Below are 21,347 nucleotides of genomic sequence, written 5' to 3'. Positions count from 1 at the left end.
CGGCAGACAGCGTCCTTTTTTTACACATTACAGCAGACAGCGTCCTTTTTTTACACATTACGGCAGACAGCATCCCCTTTTTACACATTACAGCAGACAGTGTCCTCTTTTTAGACATTACGGCAGACAGTGTCCCCTTTTTACACATTACAGCAGCCAGTCCCCCTTTTTACACATTACGGCAGCCAGTCCGCCTTTTTATACAGTACGGCAGCCAGTCCCCTTTCTACACATTACGGCAGACAGAATAGATAGATAGATAGATAGATAGATAGATAGATAGATAGATAGATAGATAGATAGAAAGAATAGATGATACTTACTGTCTCCGCTGGCTCAGGCTCTTCGGTGCAGGCAGTCAGGCAGATCCCGGGCAGGGGAGAAGGAGGAGGAGGGAGAGGGATTCGGGAGCTGCAGCAGCGCAATGTAATTGGTGGCGACGCCGCTGCAGCTGTCCGTCTCCTTCCACATAGGCTGGCCGCCACAGCTGTGATGAGGGAAGCGCATCCCAGCATTCACAGTGGTGGCGGCCGGATATGTTTTTATTGTCCGAAAAAGGACCAGCAATTTACCTGGTGTGGAAAAAGGTGGTAAACACGGGCTTTAACACGTGGGGATATTCAATTACAGACCATTTTTCTCACACAGTAAATTACCCAGTTATCAAGCGTTAACACATACTAGGGTATTCAATTATCCGCAAATTCGCGGCAATTTTTCGGGCGAATCGGGCTAAAATTGCAGCGAAAACGCTCCATTTTTCGACCTATTTAATTCCAAACGGGTTTCACGTGAAAATTCTTGCAGTGAAAAGTGCAGGTGAAAATGGGGAAATCATCCTGTACCCCAAAAAATGCTAAACTAACATAGGAAAACAGAAGAGAAGTGTATTAGAGATCACATTAGAGAGTTTTTGGGGACTTAAATTGTGTGAAATGGCTGTTATATGCATTTAAAAAAAATGCAAAAAAATTATAGAAAGCAAGTTTTTTTTGAGCAAAATAAATGCTCTCATTAAATTTGGGGTACATGAAAATGGGTATAAATATATATTTGGGTCATTTTAGGGTACTTTAAAAAAAAGTGGAAACAGACCGATTACTCCCATCTGCAAGCCTAAAAACATCTGTCCCACTCATAAAGCACCCCAATATACCTGTCCCATACCTTGAACCCCAATTTCCATCACTTTGTACTTTTTCACCCCAAAAATGACATGTCATTATTGGCCAATTAAAAATAATTAAAAACTTCAACGTGCCTAATTAGTCATTAAGGGGGGTGTCCCAGGAGTTCTGGACCATATCCAAACATTTTTACCTTAAAATAGTGACTTTTTCCAACTTTTCACCTGCTTCAGAGTAGGTGAAGTTAGATTAGTGAAAAAATGATCACCGATAAATTTTCACGGAAAATTGAATAGGCTGTAATTGCGTTTCGCGGGAAAAGTCCGTTTTTTCGCGCGAAAACCGGACTTTTCATGTGAAAAGTTCGTTATCGCTGCTAATTGAATATACCCCATAGAATCCGGGAAAAGTTCCCGGACCTATGTGTTAACATAGGGGGTGATTCAGTCCTAATCGCTGGGCTGCTAACTTTGCTGTCCTGCGTTTAGATAGTTGCCGCCCAAGGGGGAGTGTAAATTCACTGTGCAAGTGTGCGATCGCATGTGTACGCTGAGCTGCAAAAATCCAGTGTGTGCAGTCTCTGCGCAGCCCAGGACTTACTCCTACAGTGCGATGAGAACAGGCTGATTGGGGCCAGGAGCTGACGTCAGACACCCTCCCTGAAAACGCTTGGGAACACCTGCGTTTTTTCCCAGATACTCCCAGTAAACGGTCAGTTACCACCCACAAACGGCCTCTTCCTGTCAATCACCTTGCGAACGCCCGTGCAAATGAAATTTTCGCTCCATCCTGTCACTGACCAGCGATGCCTGTTGTTGGCCGACGGGCATGCGCATTGCGGTGCATACAAATGCGTAGTCTATTGCTGATCGCCCGCTGTGCGAAAAAACGCACAGCAACGATCAGGTCTGAATCACCCCCATGGCTTTCGCCCCCGAATACAGCCTGTTTATCGCAGATTGCTTTTCGGGTCTGTTCAGACCCAAAATGAAACCCATTAACTTCAGCCTCCGGGCTGCATGCAGGGCTAATTGAATAGTCCCAGGAAATCAATTAGCCCATAGTAAACTACGACGGCTAATTGAATTCTCCCCATCTGACAGCCTGGAAACTATCAAATACTGTATGAGATTTCTCATAGTGATGGCCACACTATATCTGCTTTCCTCCACTGTGGATGAGACATTTCCCTGTTCCTCCCCTGTGAAATGTCGGGCAGCTGGGCGCGGCAGCGCATACACTGCCAGATGCGGCCGACCGATGTTCAAGTCTATCGGACATGCTGCCCGATTTTCCCTAAAAATATGAATCTCCTATTCATACCCATTCAATCTCTTACTCCCATATGGAAGTCTTGGTTTCACCCGTGATCTCACCTCTAGAGTCTTTGAATTCTAATTTAATGCATGGATTACATGTATACTTCATACATGTAATGTATGAATGTATTGTATACTTCATACATGTAATGTATGTAATGTATTTTTGTTGACAATAGTCAACAAAAATATCCTTCACTGGCTCCGAGACTATTTGAATATTTCATATTAGGCATTTTGTCCAACAGAGATCTTTGAAGATCTTCTCCTTTCTAAAGGGGGGTACTCACGGAGTGATTGCTGCTTAAAATCTAAGCAATCTGACTAGATTGCTTAGATTTTAAGCAGCGATCACTCCGTGTGTACCCCTACAGCGATAGCGATGCGCAGCCCCGCGCATCGCTATCGCTGGTGCTAGATTGGCCTGCATGGTGAAATTAGCACCCCCCGCTGGGTGAAATTAGCACCCCCCCCCTGTCTCTCCCCGCACGCTCAGCACACATCGCGCTGTGCTGAGCAGGGGGAGAGATCTGTGCTGACCGAACTGCTCAGCACACATCTCTACCCAAATCGGCCCGTGAATACGGCCCTTAAAGCAATAGGCCTTATTCAGAGTCAGATTTATAGGCTTCGACTTACAGTACTGATGCTCCAAGTCACTTACAGGTAGGAGTTTATTATCTGCACTTTCTAGTTATTAACTAATGTGATTCCATTGTGCACTGTGATTATTAACATTTTCTGTGTTTATACTGAAGCCATGCTTCAAGTCATATTCCAGACACATAGTTTGTAGGGGTTGGGTAAGGGATCATGACAGTCAGGATGCCAGTGGTCAGAATACCGACAGCGGCATCCCGGATGATTAGAATCACAATACATTTAGGTAAGAAGGCTAACCCTCCTCTTAACCCTCCCTAGCTGCAGCCTAACCCTAAGCCTTCCCTCCTGCAGCCTAACCCTAATCCGCCCCCTTGTGCCTAACCCTAACCTTCCCCCCGCAGTCAAACCCTAACCCGCCTCACTATACTTACGTTCGGGATGCTGACTGTTGGGATTCTGAGCGATGGTGGGACTCCAGTGCCGGGAAAGGGAGAGAGCCGCAGCCGCTCTGAATATATATGTGTAACACTGTAGGGGTGCAAGGCGCCTTTTCCTGGGGAATATGGTAGCACGCAGCAGCTGAGGAACAACACAAGTCCAGTTTCTGGTACAACTGACCCCGGCCAGTTTTATTGAAACAGAAAATAAAACAAACCCCAAAATAAAAATACCTTGCCTGTCCGGAACTAAACATAAGATATTCCTAACTGTCACTAAACAAAACACTGAGTTCTTCAGTACATACTGTATAGCTTACTTGCATCAGAAAGCGTGTCTCTCACACACAGATCCCTCAGCCTTCCCAGGCAGTCTGCCCATACTAATCAGGTTAGCAGCACTATAACACACTTACACAGCTGAAACCCTGATTAGCCCTCTGTGAGGCCAAAGACCCGAACTGGGCCCAATGTCTAGAACTCGCCTTATCTCTCTCTCAGAGCCTTTACCCAGCTTTTACAGCAAACTGAAAAGGTTCAGACAAAACAAAAAGCATTTTTCCTAGAAGTTAACATTTTCTAAAACATGTAAGACAAGAACCTGGGACAAATATACCTGCCCTCAAACACTATCCCAGTGTTCTTGTCACATATCCCCCTCCCCTGTTTCGACCTAGGGGCCGGAACACTTGTAGCCCCCAAACAGAAGATGCGAGACAATGCATCTGCGTTGGCCAATTGTGTTCCCGGTCTATGTTCGACAGTAAACTTAAAGTCCTGCAACGCTAGAAACCATCTAGTTACACGAGCATTCTTGCCTCTATTTACATACATCCATTTTAAAGGGGCATGGTCTGTCACTAGTCTGAATTGTCTACCCAAGAGGTAATATCTCAAGGTATCTAGTGCCCACTTAATGGCCAAAGCCTCCTTTTCCACAATGGCATACCTTTTTTCATGCTCATTGAGTTTCCTACTCAAATAAATGATAGGGTGTTCGTCCCCATCTCTGGTTTGGGACAGCACAGCACCTATCCCTACCTCTGAGGCATCTGTCTGTACCACAAATTCTTTTGAAAAATCTGGTGTTATCAACACCGGTTGTGAACACAAAGCCACTTTTAACGCTTGGAACGCCTTTTCTGCATCAGGGTTCCATTTCACCACATTTGACTGCTTCCCTTTGGTAAGGTCTGACAACGGCACCGCTGTGGTCGCAAAATTAGGAATAAACCGTCTATAGTACCCAGTAATTCCCAAAAAAGCCCTTACCTGTTTTTTATTCACTGGACGAGGCCAGTTTTGAATAGCATCAACTTTATTCAATTGGGGCCTAATCAGACCTCTGCCTATGGTGAAGCCCAAGTATTTGACCTCCTCCATTGCGAGGCAGCACTTCTTTGGGTTAGCAGTTAACCCTGCCTCTCTGATTGAGTCCAGTACTGCTTGTACTTTAACCAAATGGGACCCCCAGTCTGTACTGTGAATTACCACATCATCCAAATAGGCAGCTGCATATTTTCTATGGGGCCTCAAAATTTTATCCATCGCCCGTTGAAAGGTTGCTGGAGCCCCATGCAACCCAAAGGGTAACATCTTATACTGGTACAGCCCCTCCGGAACCGAAAAGGCTGTTTTTTCTTTGGCGCTATCAGATAAAGGTATTTGCCAGTAACCTTTGGTCAGGTCCAATGTGGTGAGAAACCTGGCTGTTCCCAGCCTTTCTACAAGCTCATCCACACGGGGCATGGGGTATGCGTCAAACTTGGACACCTCATTTAACTTACGAAAGTCATTACAGAAGCGTATGCTACCGTCGGGCTTCGGGATGAGCACTATGGGACTGGACCACTCACTGTTAGACTCCTCTATGACTCCAAGTTCTAACATGGTTTTAACTTCCTTAGAAATAGCTTCTCGCTGAGCTTCAGGAATCCTATATGGCTTTAAATGAACCCTGACCCCTGGTTCTGTGACAATGTCATGTTTTATTATGGTCGTTCGGCCAGGCAGCTCTGAAAATACCTCCCTATTTTGGATGAGAAATTCTTTAACCTGATTGTTCTGATCAGCTGATAATGTCTCTGACACCTTCACTGCGGGAAGCAACCGGGGTGAAAACACCGAAGGGCAAGGCTCCGCTGACAGAGACAACCTATCTTTCCAGGGTTTGATTAAGTTAACATGGTAAATCTGTTCGGGTTTTCCCGGCTGGTATACTTTGTAATTAACCTCATTCACTTTTTCCCTAATCTCAAATGGACCCTGCCATTTAGCTAGGAATTTGCTTTCCACAGTGGGTACCAAAACAAGAACTCTATCTCCAGGAGCAAATTCCCGTATCTTGGCACTCCGGTTATAGACCCTCTGTTGAGCACTTTGGGCCTGTTCCATGTGCTCTCTGACAACAGGTACCACGGCTGCAATCCTATCCTGCATTTGTGTTACATGCTCAATAACGCTTCTATAAGGAGTGGGCTGTCCTTCCCACGTCTCTTTGGCAATATCCAACAACCCTCTGGGGTGTCTACCATACAACAAATCAAACGGAGAAAACCCCGTAGAGGACTGAGGAACTTCTCTGATGGCCATTAACAAGTAGGGCAACAAACAATCCCAGTTTTTCCCATCTCTCTCAACAACCTTTTTTAACATACTTTTTAATGTTTTATTAAACCTTTCCACCAACCCGTCAGTTTGGGGATGGTAGATGGACGTCCTGAGGTGAGTGACCTTAAATAACTTGCACAATTCTTTCATGATCCTTGACATAAATGGAGTACCTTGGGCAGTCAAAATTTCTTTTGGTATTCCCACTCTACTAAATACCTGGACCAGCTCCTTAGCTATCGCCTTGGTTGTGATAGTGCGTAAAGGGACAGCCTCAGGATATCGAGTGGCATAGTCCATAATTACCAGGATATACTGATGGCCCCGAGCAGACTTTAACAAGGGCCCCACGAGATCCATGGCTATTCTGTCAAACGGGACCTCTATAATAGGCATGGGAACTAGTGGGCTCCTGAAATGGGGTCTAGGGGCATGATACTGGCATTCAGGACAGGAAGAACAATATTCAGACACTTCTTTATAAACCCCTGGCCAAAAGAACCTTTGTAAAACTCTTTCAGTGTTTTTTTCTGCCCCTAAATGTCCTGCGGTAACGTGACTATGAGCTAAATCTAGTACCGTTCTCCGATAAGGCTGGGGAACTACCAGCTATTCTACCACATCCTCACCCCTTTTGACAATGTGGTACAAGAGCTCATTACAGATGGCCATGTGGGGATACGTAACCCTGTCACCTGGTACCACAGGTTCCCCATTAACAATCTTAACATTCTCTCTAGCCTTTATTAAGGTAGGATCCTTTAACTGTTCAGACGCAAACAGATCCTTCTTTACCTCCAGGTCAGGCACGCTTTCAGTTCTAACTACTATGTCTCTGTTCCCGGCAAGAGGGTCCTCACTGGACTCCCCATCTGTCACTTCCCCAGCCAAACTAGCAAAAGGCAAAGGGCCAGAAAGTTCCGAAGACCCACGTACATCCATAAAATCACCGGTATTATCAACTGGCTTTTTACTTCTCACATCTGTTGATAACCGTGATTCCCACAGTTTCCAAAAATGAGGAAAATCCCTCCCTATTATGGCCTCATGCACCAAGGTAGGGACCAGTCCCACTTTAACCATTGCTGACCCACAACAAGTTTCTATATTCACCTCAGCAGTGGCATAATGTTGGGTATCCCCATGTATGCAAGTTACCCCAATAGGTATTTGCTGGACCTTTAAGGGGTTCACTAACCCAGCTTTCACGAGGGTAACTAAACTTCCTGAATCTAGCAAGGCCTCTACCCGGTTACCCTCTAAGAACACATCACACATTTGTTTTTCCAGCTCAGGTGAAGGTACCACAGTACAGGCTAACCTAGCAAAGAAAGACATTCTGCGACATTCAAAGGCAGCATCACATTGCATGGGTTCTTGCATGACTGGGCAATTGGCAACAACATGACCTGGCATACCACATCTAAAACATTTAACCACACGATTATCAACCCGTTTGGGCAACATAGACCGTTCTAGCCCCATTGGCCTGTCTCCAGGGCCAGTGTTTACAGTCTCTCCAGCCTTGCGTTCTCTTAACCGCCCAGCAACGTTTTCCCACGGAACAGTCTTACCAGTCTTTACTGAAGGGCGCTGTCGAGGATCTATGGGTTGCTGGGTGGTCATCAGTAGTTCCTCTGCTGCCAAATACCGCTCTACCATGTCTACTAATTGGTCAGCAGTACCCGGGTTTCCATGGCTCACCCACTTGCGCAGGACCATGGGCAAAGATCTCAAGTAGCGGTCCATGACGACTCTTTCAACCATCTGGGGACCAGTTAATGTCTCTGGCTGTAGCCATTTTTTTGTTAGCTGAATAAGGTCGTGCATCTGAGAGCGCGGAGGCTTCTCCATGGCGTACACCCAACGGTGCACCCGTTGTGCTCGTACTGACAGCGTGACTCCCAGGCGGGTCAGGATCTCAGTCTTTAGTTTATCATAGTCCCGAGCCTCAGCAGGGCTTAAAATAAGAATTTACTTACCGATAATTCTATTTCTCGGAGTCCGTAGTGGATGCTGGGGTTCCTGAAAGGACCATGGGGAATAGCGGCTCCGCAGGAGACAGGGCACAAAAGTAAAGCTTTCCGATCAGGTGGTGTGCACTGGCTCCTCCCCCTATGACCCTCCTCCAAGCCAGTTAGGTACTGTGCCCGGACGAGCGTACACAATAAGGGAGGAATTTTGAATCCCGGGTAAGACTCATACCAGCCACACCAATCACACCGTACAACTTGTGATCTAAACCCAGTTAACAGTATGATAACAGCGGAGCCTCTGAAAAGATGGCTCACAACAATAATAACCCGATTTTTGTAACTATGTACAAGTATTGCAGATAATCCGCACTTGGGATGGGCGCCCAGCATCCACTACGGACTCCGAGAAATAGAATTATCGGTAAGTAAATTCTTATTTTCTCTATCGTCCTAGTGGATGCTGGGGTTCCTGAAAGGACCATGGGGATTATACCAAAGCTCCCAAACGGGCGGGAGAGTGCGGATGACTCTGCAGCACCGAATCCGAATGAGAGAACTCCAGGTCCTCCTTAGGCAGGGTATCAAATTTGTAGAATTTAGCAAACGTGTTTGCCCCTGACCAAGTAGCTGCTCGGCAAAGTTGTAAAGCCGAGACCCCTCGGGCAGCCGCCCAAGATGAGCCCACCTTCCTTGTGGAATGGGCATTTACATATTTTGGCTGTGGCAGGCCTGCCACAGAATGTGCAAGCTGAATTGTATTACACATCCAACTAGCAATAGTCTGCTTAGAAGCAAGAGCACCCAGTTTGTTGGGTGCATACAGGATAACAGCAAGTCAGTTTTCCTGACTCCAGCCGTCCTGGAACATATTTTCAGGGCCCTGACAACATCTAGCAACTTGGAGTCCTCCAAGTCCCTAGTAGGTGCAAGGCACCACAATAAGCTGGTTCAGGTGAAACACTGACACCACCTTTAGGGAGAGAACTGGGGACGAGTCCGCAGCTCTGCCCTGTCCGAATGGACAAACAGATATGGGCTTTTTTGAGAAAAAACCACCAATTTGACACTCGCCTGGTCCAGGCCAGGGCCAAGAGCATGGTCACTTTTCATGTGAGATGCTTCAAATCCACAGATTTGACTGGTTTTAAACCAATATGATTTGAGGAATCCCAGAACTACGTTGAGATCCCACAGTGCCACTGGAGGCACAAAAGGGGGTTGTATATGCAATACTCCCTTGACAAACTTCTGGACTTCAGGAACTGAAGCCAATTCTTTCTGGAAGAAAATCGACAGGGCCGAAATTTGAACCTTAATGGACCCCAATTTGAGGCCCATAGACACTCCTGTTTGCAGGAAATGCAGGAAACGACCGAGTTGAAATTTCTTTGTGGGGCCTTCCTGGCCTCACACCACGCAACATATTTTCGCCACATGTGGTGATAATGTTGTGCGGTCACCTCCTTTCTGGCTTTGACCAGGGTAGGAATGACCTCTTCCGGAATGCCTTTTTCCCTTAGGATCCGGCTTTCCACCGCCATGCCGACAAACGCAGCTGCGGTAAGTCTTGGAACAGACATGGTACTTGCTGAAGCAAGTCCCTTCTTAGCGGCAGAGGCCATAAGACCTCTGTAAGCATCTCTTGAAGTTCCGGGTACCAAGTCCTTCTTGGCCAATCCGGAGCCATGAGTATAGTTCTTACTCCTCTACGTCTTATAATTCTCAGCACCTTAGGTATGAGAAGCAGAGGAGGGAACACATACACCGACTGGTACACCCACGGTGTTACCAGAACGTCCACAGCTATTGCCTGAGGGTATCTTGACCTGGCGCAATACCTGTCCCGTTTTTTGTTCAGACGGGACGCCATCATGTCCACCTTTGGTATTTCCCAACGGTTTACAATCATGTGGAAAAAACTTCCCGATGAAGTTTCCACTCTCCCGGGTGGAGGTCGTGCCTGCTGAGGAAGTCTGCTTCCCAGTTTCCATTCCCGGGATGAAACACTGCTGACAGTGCTATCACATGATTTTCCGCCCAGCGAAAAGTCCTTGCAGTTTTTGCCATTGTCCTCCTGCTTCTTGTGTCGCCCTGTCTGTTTACGTGGGCGACTGCCGTGATGTTTTTCCCCACTGGATCAATACCGGCTGACCTTGAAGCAGAGGTCTTGCTAAGCTTAGAGCATTATAAATTTACCCTTAGCTCCAGTATATTTATGTGGAGAAAAGTCTCCAGACTTGATCACACTCCCTGGAAATTTTTTCCTTGTGTGACTGCTCCCCAGCCTCTCGGGCTGGGCTCCGTGGTCACCAGCATCCAATCCTGAATGCCGAATCTGCGGCCCTCTAGAAGATGAGCACTCTATAACCACCACAGGAGAGACACCCTTGTCCTTGGATATAGGGTTATCCGCTGATGCATCTGAAGATGCGATCCGGACCATTTGTCCAGCAGATCCCACTGAAAAGTTCTTGCGTGAAATCTGCCGAATGGAATTGCTTCGTAGGAAGCCACCATTTTTACCAGGACCCTTGTGCAATGATGCACTGTTTTTAGGAGGTTCCTGACTAGCTCGGATAACTCCCTGGCTTTCTCTTCCGGGAGAAACACCTTTTTCTGGACTGTGTCCAGAATCATCCCTAGGCACAGCAGACGTGTCGTCGGGATCAGCTGCGATTTTGGAATATTTAGAATCCACCCGTGCTGTTGTAGCAGTATCCGAGATAGTGCTACTCCGACCTCCAACTGTTCCCTGGACTATGCCCTTATCAGGAGATCGTCCAAGTAAGGGATAATTAAGACGCCTTTTCTTCGAAGAAGAATCATCATTTCGGCCATTACCTTGGTAAAGACCCGGGGTGCCGTGGACAATCCAAACGGCAGCGTCTGAAACTGATAGTGACAGTTCTGCACCACGAACCTGAGGTACCCTTAGTGAGAAGGGCAAATTTGGGACATAGAGGTAAGCATCCCTGATGTCCCGGGACACTATATAGTCCCCTTCTTCCTGGTTCGTTATCACTGCTCTGAGTGACTCCATCTTGATTTGAACCTTTGTAAGTGTTCAAAATTTTTTTTAGAATAAGTCTCACCTAGCCTTCTGGCTTCAGTACCACAATATAGTGTGGAATAATACCCCTTTTCTTGTAGTAGGAGGGGTAATTTAATTATCACCTGCTGGGAATACAGCTTGTGAATTTTTTCCCATACTGCCTCCTTGTCGGAGGGAAACCTTGGTAAAGCAGACTTCAGGAGCCTGCGAAGGGGAAACGTCTCGACATTCCAATCTGTACCCCTGGGATACTACTTGTAGGATCCAGGGGTCCTGTACGGTCTCAGCGCCATGCTGAGAACTTGTCAGAAGCGGTGGAACGCTTCTGTTCCTGGGAATGGGCTGCCTGCTGCAGTCTTCTTCCCTTTCCTCTATCCCTGGGCAGATATGATCTTATAGGGACGAAAGGACTGAGGCTGAAAAGACGGTGTCTTTTCCTGCAGAGATGTGACTTAGGGTAAAAACGGCGGATTTTCCAGCAGTTGCCGTGGCCACCAGGTCCGATGGACCGACCCCAAATAACTCCTCTTCCTTTATACGGCAATACACCTTTGTGCCGTTTGGAATCTGCATCACCTGACCACTGTCGTGTCCATAACATCTTCTGGCAGATATGGACATCGCATTTACTCTTGATGCCAGAGTGCAAATATCCCTCTGTGCATCTCGCATATATAGAAATGCATCCTTTAAATGCTCTATAGTCAATAAAATACTGTCCCTGTCAAGGGTATCAATATTTTTAGTCAGGGAATCCGACCAAGCCACCCCAGCTCTGCACATCCAGGCTGAGGCGATCGCTGGTCGCAGTATAACACCAGTATGTGTGTATATACTTTTTATGATATTTTCCAGCCTCCTGTCAGCTGGTCCTTGAGGACGGCCCTATCTATAGACGGTACCGCCACTTGTTTTGATAAGCGTGTGAGCGCCTTATCCACCCTAAGGGGTGTTTCCCAACGCGCCCTAACTTCTGGCGGGAAAGGGTATACCGCCCATAATTTTCTATCGGGGGGAACCCATGCATCATCACACACTTTATTTAATTTATCTGATTCAGGAAAAACTACGGTAGTTTTTTCACATCCCACATAATACCCTCTTTTGTGGTACTTGTAGTATCAGAAATATGAAACACCTCCTTCATTGCCTTTAACGTGTGGCCCTAATAAGGAATACGTTTGTTTATTCACCGTCGACACTGGATTCAGTGTCCCTGTCTGTGTCTGTGTCGACCGACTAAAGTAAACGGGCGTTTTAAAACCCCTGACGGTGTTTTTGAGACGTCTGGACCGGTACTAATTGTTTGTCGGCCGTCTCATGTCGTCAACCGACCTTGCAGCGTGTTGACATTATCACGTAATTCCCTAAATAAGCCATCCATTCCGGTGTCGACTCCCTAGAGAGTGACATCACCATTACAGGCAATTGCTCCGCCTCCTCACCAACATCGTCCTCATACATGTCGACACACACGTACCGACACACAGCACACACACAGGGAATGCTCTGATAGAGGACAGGACCCACTAGCCCTTTGGAGAGACAGAGGGAGAGTTTACCAGCACACACCAAAAACGCTATAATTATATAGGGACAACCTTATATAAGTGTTTTCCCTTATAGCATCTTTTTTATATATTTCTAACGCCAAATTAGTGCCCCCCCTCTCTGTTTTAACCCTGTTTCTGTAGTGCAGTGCAGGGGAGAGCCTGGGAGCCTTCCCTCCAGCCTTTCTGTGAGGGAAAATGGCGCTGTGTGCTGAGGAGATAGGCCCCGCCCCTTTTTCGGCGGCCTCGTCTCCCGCTCTTAACGGATTCTGGCAGGGGTTAAATATCTCCATATAGCCTCCGGAGGCTATATGTGAGGTATTTTTAGCCAAAATAGGTATTCATTTGCCTCCCAGGGCGCCCCCCTCCCAGCGCCCTGCACCCTCAGTGACTGCCGTGTGAAGTGTGCTGAGAGGAAAATGGCGCACAGCTGCAGTGCTGTGCGCTACCTTTAGAAGACTGAGGAGTCTTCTGCCGCCGATTCTGGACCTCTTCTTACTTCAGCATCTGCAAGGGGGCCGGCGGCAAGGCTCCGGTGACCATCCAGGCTGTACCTGTGATCGTCCCTCTGGAGCTGATGTCCAGTAGCCAAGAAGCCAATCCATCCTGCACGCAGGTGAGTTCACTTCTTCTCCCCTAAGTCCCTCGTTGCAGTGATCCTGTTGCCAGCAGGACTCACTGTAAAATAAAAAACCTAAGCTAAACTTTTCTAAGCAGCTCTTTAGGAGAGCCACCTAGATTGCACCCTTCTCGGCCGGGCACAAAAATCTAACTGGCTTGGAGGAGGGTCATAGGGGGAGGAGCCAGTGCACACCACCTGATCGGAAAGCTTTACTTTTGTGCCCTGTCTCCTGCGGAGCCGCTATTCCCCATGGTCCTTTCAGGAACCCCAGCATCCACTAGGACGATAGAGAAATCAAAGTACGCTTTTTGGGGCTCACCTGACAGAAAAGGTGCCAGCAGACTGGCCCACTGTGCTTTTGGCCCAGTTCTCACGCTCTGCAGTCCTTTCAAACGTGGTCAAGTAGGCCTCCACATCGTCAGCCTCTGTCATTTTCTGCAAGAAGTGACTGGCCCCGTATAGAACTAGAGCTGGTCGGAGCACTGACGGCCACATCTCCAATCCGGGCTGCAAGGCTCTGCACCACTTCTGTTAAGGCCTCTCTATCCTGACGCTGTTGCCGGTAAAGTTCGTCAATAGCCACCTGCTGCTGTCTCCTATTTTCCTCCATTGCCACCTGCTGCTGTCGGTTGGCCTCCTGCTGAGCCGCTGTAGCTTGCAGCAAGGCTTTAAGCAGATCCTCCATGTCGACAGATTTTTCAGGCGGCTTTGTAGCTGCTTTCACCCAAGACATATATCAAACCCTCAGAGGTGAGTCTCAGTAACTTCACACTGGGCTGTATCTGCATAAACCACCGTTTTCTGCAGGCCTCACAAAGCTGCTGCTTTCACTTATGCGCAGAACGGGGTTGCTTGCATTCTCCACCAAGTTGTAACACTGTAGGGGTGCAAGGCGCCTTTTCCTGGGGAATATGGTAGCACGCAGCAGCTGAGGAACAACACAAGTCCAGTTTCTGGTACAACTGACCCGGCCAGTTTTATTGAAACAGAAAATAAAACAAACCCCAAAATAAAAATACCTTGCCTGTCCGGCACTAACTAAACATAAGATATTCCTAACTGTCACTAAACAAAACACAGAGTTCTTCAGTACATACTGTATAGCTTACTTGCATCAGAAAGCGTGTCTCTCACACACAGATCCCTCAGCCTTCCCAGGCAGTCTGCCCATACTAATCAGGTTAGCAGCACTATAACACACTTACACAGCTGAAACCCTGATTAGCCCTCTGTGAGGCCAAAGACCCGAACTGGGCCCAATGTCTAGAACTCGCCTTATCTCTCTCTCAGAGCCTTTACCCAGCTTTTACAGCAAACTGAAAAGGTTCAGACAAAACAAAAAGCATTTTTCCTAGAAGTTAACATTTTCTAAAACATGTAAGACAAGAACCTGGGACAAATATACCTGCCCTCAAACACTATCCCAGTGTTCTTGTCACAATATGTTATATATATATATGTGTATATATATATATATATATATATATATACCGGTTGAGTATCCCTTATCCAAAATGCTTGGGACCAGAGGTATTTTGGATATCGGATTTTTCCGTATTTTGGAATAATTGCATACCATAATGAGATATCATGGTATTGGGACCTAAATCTAAGCACTGAATGCATTTATGTTACATATACACCTTATACACACAGCCTGAAGGTAATTTTAGCCAATATTTTTTATAACTTTGTGCATTAAACAAAGTGTGTCTACATTCACACAATTCATTTATGTTTCATATACACCTTATACACACAGCCTGAAGGTCATTTAATACAATATTTTTAATAACTTTGTGTATTAAACAAAGTTTGTGTACATTGAGCCATCAAAAAACAAATGTTTCACTATCTCACTCTCACTAAAAAAAGTCCGTATTTCGGAATATTCCGTATTTCGGAATATTTGGATATGGGATACTCAACCTGTATATATATATATATATATGTGTGGACCAGAGAAGCTAACAGCGCCACAGACACAGTATCTAAATTAAAAACGACAGTATCGGAACCAAGTGTTCTGAATGGTTACAAAAGTTGGGGACCTGATAGACACTCCCTTAGGGTTATCAGGGCGTCAGCTTATTAACCTCAAAAAAATATAGGCACTGGTATATATGCCTAACTTTTTGATTGTGGTAAAAGGGATGAGGTATTGGCAAGCGACCAAGGTGTCAATAAGTATTATGAAGACAGGTAGTTATAAAAACATAAAATTTATTTCAGAAAACATAGCACTATAAAAAGGAGTATTAGTATAAGATAATGACAATAAAAAATGCAGCCTATGCCAATTGATATATGAAAAAATGAAGAAAAAACATAAAAATATACAAAAAACCAATATGCCAAATTTCATAAAAGAGAGCATAAAAACATAAGAGATAAGGCATAAAATGTGCAGGATAAAAAGTAAAAAAAAATATATGTAATAGCTTAGCTTCAGTAAGTTGAGGTAGAATCAGAGTGGCATTCAACGCGTTTCGTCCCTCATGGACTTCATCAAGGGGTGATTGTAAGCTAGAGACAGAACCTATTTATACCTCATAACTAAGGGAAGTGATGTCTACATCACTTCCTGTCTATTAATTGATGTGATATTTAGTGTGGTCAAAATACCAGGATACATGAATATATCTGGAGCTAATCAAGTGGGAGCATGAGTTGTTAAAATCACGATTTAAAACAATACAGTTTAATGCTTAAAAAAGCGTAAAGACGGGCGAGTCCGTCGACTTCCGGTCTCGGCTGTGTGGAGCATCATATCCGCCCCACATCCGCCCCACATCCGGTGGTGTCGTAATCGTCCGGCGCATGCGCCGGCTATGTGTGGCGTAGTGCGGCTAAAGTCTCTGTCCATTGGGAGCGGCGGCCATCTTTCTGGTTATCTATAGCCGCCTTTTGATCATGGTTCTCGGCGGACGGGACCCATGGTGATGTAGTCAACGGATTTCTTTGTTCAGAGAAGCATTCTAGCGAAGGCCGTTTTCTGAGTTTGCAAATTATGATATGTCCGTGATCTGAGATTGATTTGCATATTATTGGTGCGGCTCCCCGAGGATATTCATAAAAAGAGGAAAAATAAACAAATAGATGGGGATCAAGAGATGATTTGTTGAAAACCTTCTTGCTATTAATATAATGAATAAGGCATTGATAACTTCAAATATAAGGACGAGTGGTATTTACATAGAGTAAGGTATGCTAAGGACATGATACATAACTTGTATAAATTCCACTGAGTGGGACACTATAAAGATAATCCCTGTGAAAAAGGAGGGGGACAGTTGGTGAATTTATAGGTAGACACCAGATGAGTACTGCAAAGTGGATATTAGGCGTGGCCTATATATGCTTGGGTAGAGCAAAAAATATTTTTGGACATTATTTTAGAAAAAGAGAGACTCTGACTCAAGCTCTTGTCGCCTTTAGATTTACAACACCCGGTATCCCAAGGAGGTCTCCCATCCTTGTACTGGCCAGGCCCAATCTTGCTTCGCTTCCAAGATCGGACGGTGTTGGGCGTCCCCAAGATGGTATGGTTGTAATATTTAGGGCAAGGTTAGAGACAAGATCTCTCTCAATCAAATCTAGTTAGGCGTAGAGAATAACCGACTAGACAAAGTGTCTGAAGATCAGTATACGAGTTTTTTAACATTATACGGCATGCATCAGTGAGGAGTGGGATGAGAAGACAAATAGATTTAAGATTTAAAAGTTAACATATTAGGAAGATGAGTAAAATTGTGCTAGGTGGTATATCAGGGGTTAGACAAGCAGTTTCCAAAAGTAGCCCCTGGAATTCCCTGGGGGTCTCCCATCCAGGTACTGACCAGGCCACAACATTGCTTAGCTTCCACAGTCGGCCCGAATGGGAATAGTCAATGTGGTAAGGCTGTAATATTAGTGTGGAGACAGGGATAAGGTTTAGGGTGACAGGAGTAAGGAGTGGGTCAAAACATAAGAGGGGGGATTTCTTACATCACAGGAAAGGTGCTATCTCGTATCCTTCATTGAAGCCATCCGGATGAAGGGTGTTCAGTTCATATATCCAATACATCTCCCTCCTGGAAAGAAGGTTTGAAAGGTCTCCTCCTCTGTCTCCCAATGCCACCAGTTCAATTCCTTTGTATGTTAGCTCCTCTGGATCCGAATTGTGACAGAGATGAAAATGTTTGGATACTGCGTGAGTGAGGACTTTATTCTTGATGTTCCTGACGTGTTCCTGGATGCGTATTTTGAGCGGTCTCTTGGTTTTCCCAATATATTTCATTTTACATGGGCACTCCAAAAGGTATATTACCGATGAGGTATTGCAATTGATGAATTGTTTGATCCGATATTCCTTATTAGTTTTGATGTTGTGGAATGATTTCCTGTTCCGATGGAGATACCTGCAAATATTGCACCGACCACATTTGAAGCTTCCTACACATTTTGGCATGGTACTTCGGACCTCTGGATTCCTCAGCATACTTGGGGCTATTAGATCTTTTAGACTCCGAGATTTACGAAACACCAGTTTAGGCTCCTTGGTGAGGTAGTCTTTCAGAATAGGGTCCATTAGCAGTATGTTCCAATGTTTTTTGAGAACTTCCTTTATGAGGTTCTCATGCCTGCTATATGTGGTGATGAATTTGACCGTTTCCTCCTTTGTGTCCTTGGGTTTGTACTTCAAAAGGTCTCTTCTCTCCAACTCCTTGGTCTTGAGGGTGGCTTGTTCCAGGAGTCGGGTCGGATATCCCTTTTCCTTGAATCTCCCTTTGTATACTTCAAGTTGTTGGTCCCTGTCCTCTGTCTTCTTGCAGTTGCGTGCTATTCTATTAAATTGAGAGTGGGGGATATTATCCTTCCATTGTTGGCGATGATTACTCCTGTAATGCAAATAGCTGTTCATATCCACCTTCTTTATAAAATTACTTGTGATGATTTCCTCCTCCGAGTGCGTTAAACCAGGTCCAGGAACTCAATCCGTTCTGTATCATCATTGGCCGTGAACCTTAAATTCATAGTGTTGTCCGAAATATAAATTAGAAATTCTTTAAAACTCAGCTGATCTCCTTCCCAGATTATTAAAATTTTCCTTTGCCAAAAATTTTTCAATGAGACTACCGTCCCAGAAATTGAACCCACCAACAACGACCTTGATGACATGTTTTGGAATATCGAAAGATTGTTAACCAAGGAAGTCAAAGCATGGTGGGACATCAGGGGTTTGGAACATTATGTCAGTGTAAACAGAGTCCCGAGGGGCCTAAGGATTACCAAACAGCCCACATTCGGAAAGGATAATCAATAATTCATACAAGAATGGGACAAGACATTACATAACTGTTCAGTAAATCTCATGAAATTACTCATTGCAGAGAAAAAACGCATTATCTCAGACCTAGAAGCCAAAATCAAAGAGGCTGAGAATAAAATGGAAGCGCATAAGGGCAAAGAGGACTTCAGGATAAATTAAAAAGTTTTGAATAAAAAGCTTGAACGCATAGAAGATGAGGTTATCAAAAACAAAGAAAGGAAATTCGCTAGAGACAGACACGACTATGAAAATAGTATGGTCAAGAATTGGAGCCGTTTCACTGAAGGAGGACAGCAAGCTCCAAAAGGAAGAAGGGAATACTGGAAAACCATCCCTAATAAACCGAGAGGCTCAAGAACCACCACTAAGGAAACCCAGAATCTCACAAGTACAGAACCACCAACAGATTCTCGGCACTACAGAGATTGGACTCCAACACGGAGGAGTCTTTTTTTGTCACCAGGTATGAACCACCACCCCCGAGATACAACAAAGACATCTGCAAGATTACAAGCTACCAATACATCACCACGCAAAAGAAGATTCGAAGACGAAGAGGATACCATGGGGGTAGGAGGGAAAAGACTATACAAAAGACGAAACCTTCAATAGAACCCCCAGCACCAAAAGGCATCTTCAATCTTTCAAGTCACACTTTGACGAACCATGAGACCACACTTTTAAACAAAGGCCTTTCATTCGCTCCGACGAAGGGTATGAATAAGTTCGATTTTTTCATCGATTTGAATAAATTCATAAGAAAAATCACTCTTAAACGTCATTTCCTTAAAAAAGAGGATGCTGTGATACAAAATTACGAACAATCAAAATCTGGTTTAAAACCTACCTCCAAATTTTACCCTTTGGAATCAAAGGGCCACAATGTGGGCCTTTTCTATGAGCTGGTAAAGAAGGATCTCTGTGATGCTAACATTTCACCTATAAAGGAGAAGAATCTCACCAACAGGGAGACAGAAGCCACCAAACTCTTGCAAGAAAATAAAAATATTGTTATAAAACCGGCTGACAAGGGGGGGGGGGTTGGTCATCATGGATAGAGAAGCATATATCGCAGAAGCAACCAGACTGTTAGGAGATATATCCTCATATGTCCCATTGCCCTGTGACCCCAAGGAACATTTCGTGGAAGAATTAAGACAAATGCTCCTGAAAGGCTTCAGAAAGGAAATACTTACGAAGGATGAATACCAATATCTTCTAAATTCCAACCCCACCACCCCCATTTTTTATTTTCTCCCAAAAATGCATAAGTCATTGGACAATCCCCCAGGAAGGCCCATAGTGGCAGGCATTGATTCTTTGACCTCACATCTATCGGAATATGTGGATATATTCCTGAGGAAATATGTGATGGAACTGCCGGCCTTCCTTAAGGATACCACATCGGTCCTGAACCTTTTGGAATCTCTACAATGGAAGGACACATACAGGTGGGCCACAATTGATGTGCAGTCCCTATACACCTGTATAGAGCATGAAAAGGGCATTGAGGCATGTAATAACTTCCTCTCCTCAGACCCTCACATCACAGAAGACCACAGACTTTTTATATGTGAGCTCATGAACTTCATACGTAAACATAATTATTTTACATTTTTAGATGGGGTTTATCTTCAGACATGTGGAACAGCCATGGGCACTATTTTTGCACCGAGCTTTGCTAACCTATTTATGGGACATTGGGAGAACAAATACATTTTTATTAACCATCCATACCAACAAAACATCATTTTTTATAAACGTTATATAGATGATATTTTAATAATCTGGGAAGGAGATCAGCTGAGTTTTAAAGAATTTCTAATTTATATTTCGGACAACACTATGAATTTAAGGTTCACGGCCAATGATGATACAGAACGGATTGAGTTCCTGGACCTGGTTTTAACGCACTCGGAGGAGGAAATCATCACAAGTAATTTTATAAAGAAGGTGGATATGAACAGCTATTTGCATTACAGGAGTAATCATCGCCAACAATGGAAGGATAATATCCCCCACTCTCAATTTAATAGAATAGCACGCAACTGCAAGAAGACAGAGGACAGGGACCAACAACTTGAAGTATACAAAGGGAGATTCAAAGAAAAGGGATATCCGACCCGACTCCTGGAACAAGCCACCCTCAAGACCAAGGAGTTGGAGAGAAGAGACCTTTTGAAGTACAAACCCAAGGACACAAAGGAGGAAACGGTCAAATTCATCACCACATATAGCAGGCATGAGAACCTCATAAAGAAAGTTCTCAAAAAACATTGGAACATACTGCTAATGGACCCTATTCTGAAAGACTACCTCACCAAGGAGCCTAAACTGGTGTTTCGTAAATCTCGGAGTCTAAAAGATCTAATAGCCCCAAGTATGCTGAGGAATCCAGAGGTCCGAAGTACCATGCCAAAATGTGTAGGAAGCTTCAAATGTGGTCGGTGCAATATTTGCAGGTATCTCCATCGGAACAGGAAATCATTCCACAACATCAAAACTAATAAGGAATATCGGATCAAACAATTCATCAATTGCAATACCTCATCGGTAATATACCTTTTGGAGTGCCCATGTAAAATGAAATATATTGGGAAAACCAAGAGACCGCTCAAAATACGCATCCAGGAACACGTCAGGAACATCAAGAATAAAGTCCTCACTCACGCAGTATCCAAACATTTTCATCTCTGTCACAATTCGGATCCAGAGGAGCTAACATACAAAGGAATTGAAC

The 21,347-nt window shown here is 44.9% G+C and overlaps 1 protein-coding gene and 1 pseudogene across 2 annotated transcripts in view; one reads left to right on the top strand and one right to left on the bottom strand.

Annotated features, from left to right (window-relative positions):
- Positions 1 to 21,347, top strand: part of MUS81 (MUS81 structure-specific endonuclease subunit) — a 415,158-nt gene that overhangs the window by 159,885 nt on the left and 233,926 nt on the right. The window lies entirely within an intron of this gene.
- On the bottom strand, positions 16,734 to 16,852 carry LOC134971283 (5S ribosomal RNA; annotated as a pseudogene).

This window comes from Pseudophryne corroboree, chromosome 11, assembly GCF_028390025.1.
Source record: "Pseudophryne corroboree isolate aPseCor3 chromosome 11, aPseCor3.hap2, whole genome shotgun sequence".
NCBI classification, from domain to species: domain Eukaryota; kingdom Metazoa; phylum Chordata; class Amphibia; order Anura; family Myobatrachidae; genus Pseudophryne; species Pseudophryne corroboree.
Note: the sequence above shows the minus strand (reverse complement) of the source record. Positions and strands in the feature narration are given on the sequence as shown.